We start from the raw sequence: 2,500 nt of genomic DNA, 5'->3' as shown, positions 1-2,500 counted from the left end.
CTTACAAGTACTCAATATCTTTTATAATTTACTGTACACCCTAAATCTGCCAAAATTCAGATTTTTAGCATGTAGCACATCAGTATAACTTTTATAAACAGCAACAAGTAAAATCATTCATAGATAATTCACAATAAGATTACTGATGATTTAGACATAAAGATGGATAAATTTGTCTTACTGACCACTTCAGAAAGATATTAAATATAAATGATGGTAAAACTTACACTTCTTAAGGAAAATACATTGAATATAAATGGTGGTATAATTTTCATTTTGTCAAATCTCTGTACAATATTTAAGCCACTTTTTGGAAATGTCTAAGGCACCATTATGTTTTCATTATATAGTAATTCCGTAATTTCCTCACATTCTGCCCCCCCCCCCTTTCCTATCCTGTGATTTTATGCAACAGCAAATTTATCCCCAAACCAGGAGGTTACACTCTCTAAAGTTGCTATGATTTGTGTACTATTTTTCCTACTCTGTTGGACCCCCTAGCCAGGAGACATACAAACCACCCCCTGTGGTTTGTATGTCAACTTTTTTTCCCTAGCTAACCCCCTGATCCTTTACTTTCTATATCTGGTTCAGCTAACTGTCCAGAGTAGGACCACACAAATATGATGAAATAAAAACAATACTACCTTAGTATAAAAGGCAGAAAGGAGAGGCAATGCAGTGAATCCAGGATTTCAAATTTTCATTTTCAGTAAATCTAGGACATGCATTATAAGTTTCCTACCATAGTATCAACACTAGTTTTTATGATTCAATAATACCTCAAAGAGGAATTCAAGACACTCACTGATATGTGAATCAGTCTGCACAATGGAAGGATATCAACCAGTTAGATAATACGTGAGTTAAGCAATTGCCTCAGGAAAGGCCAACAAACCCTCACCACGTATTTTAGTTCCTAAACAAAGAAGCAGTCCAAGCACCATCTAACCAGAATTGTGAAGAGCAGAGACCTAATGCATGGCATATATTTTTATTGCACTATTTCCCATTTCTACCTATCATATTCTATGTATCTAACTAAAATGCTCTACAGAGGTTATACCAATTTACATAAATCAAGCAGATGCTTATTCTATTAGATCTAAATAATTTTGTGCTGTAATCAATACTAAATTAGTTCTGGTAAATTGCCAAATCAACTGGTTCTGGAATTGACATCTATTGGCTGAAGGGAGCTACTTTCTAGACATTTTTTCAGTATCAAATAAAGTATCCCTACTAAACATTTAAAAAAGGGTATGAGAAGTAAAAATCCAACCCCACTGTTCCTAATTCTACAGATCATATACTGTTCTTTAAAAATACATTTCTAACCCCTTGGCACCAGGTACATACCGTCCACAGTATTTTTGTGTAGCAAGTTTTGTTTACACACAGATGACTATACAAGCGCTTAGTCACCATGGAGCTAATTAGTATCCCCTGTGGCCTCACATAACATTCTTATTCCTTAAATCTTTGGGATTCACTTTTCTCTGATGCTATTACTACAAAATACTTACGAAAATCAAGGAAACAGATATACAGACAAGATAGGTTGGACAAGTAATTGATTCTCAGTAACTCACTTCTTGTGGATCCATTTATGTTTCCAAATTAGTAGACTAAATCACAATGGACATGGTACACATATACAAGCTGGCATCAATGTGTTAATATCAATAAAGAAGTAAACAAAAAGGCAGATGAGCATAATGATATATAATGAAATAATGCAATTTCACGCATTACAATAGTAAATTACAAGGGCAGTTGATTACTGACAACAGTCGTGTCAAGGTTGTTGAGAAACTTGGAAAAAGATACTGTCTGACTAAAAATATGTGGTTGTATGTTATTCAATCATTTTAAATGGATATCACCCTTAATACATCACTTCAACACTGCATACGAACATACAGCAAATGAGACTTGAAGATAGACAGTGAATAAATCTGAATTATGATCCATTTTTATGACAAGTCATATAAAACCATTCTTTCAATAATTTAGATTAATGACATGTCTACTGTTGTAGTATAATTCTAATTATTTACTACACATCTAAATTTTAGATTTTACTCTCTTTCAGATGAGTTACAATCTACTCTTTCCAAATACAATGAATTTGATCACTAACATTTTCACATACATCTCACACTTCACTCACAGTCCAACAGTTCAGAAGCACAAGATCCATCAAGATTTGCATATATTATTCCAAAGAAATAGTCACACCAAAACACTGGCAAGTTCACTTCCCATGGTTCTCAGTATCAGTTGAAAGCCACTATAATTGTTCTGTACATTTCATTAAAACACCATATTCCACACCCAACTGATCACCATGACACTGTATTCCACAACTGACATTTCACCATACCACCACATTTCATACCTGACATTTCACCATAACACCATATTCCACACCTGGCATTCCCGGAAAACACACTCCTGCACAATCTCCTGGCAATTCCAACTACATGTCCGGCTCTAA

The 2,500-nt window shown here is 34.3% G+C and overlaps 1 protein-coding gene across 2 annotated transcripts in view; it reads right to left on the bottom strand.

Moving 5' to 3' along the window:
- Positions 1-2,500, bottom strand: part of cta (Guanine nucleotide-binding protein subunit alpha cta) — a 12,205-nt gene that overhangs the window by 9,281 nt on the left and 424 nt on the right. The gene's annotated exons all lie outside the window — the stretch shown is intronic.

This window comes from Penaeus vannamei, chromosome 35, assembly GCF_042767895.1.
Source record: "Penaeus vannamei isolate JL-2024 chromosome 35, ASM4276789v1, whole genome shotgun sequence".
NCBI lineage: Eukaryota > Metazoa > Arthropoda > Malacostraca > Decapoda > Penaeidae > Penaeus > Penaeus vannamei.
Note: the sequence above shows the minus strand (reverse complement) of the source record. Positions and strands in the feature narration are given on the sequence as shown.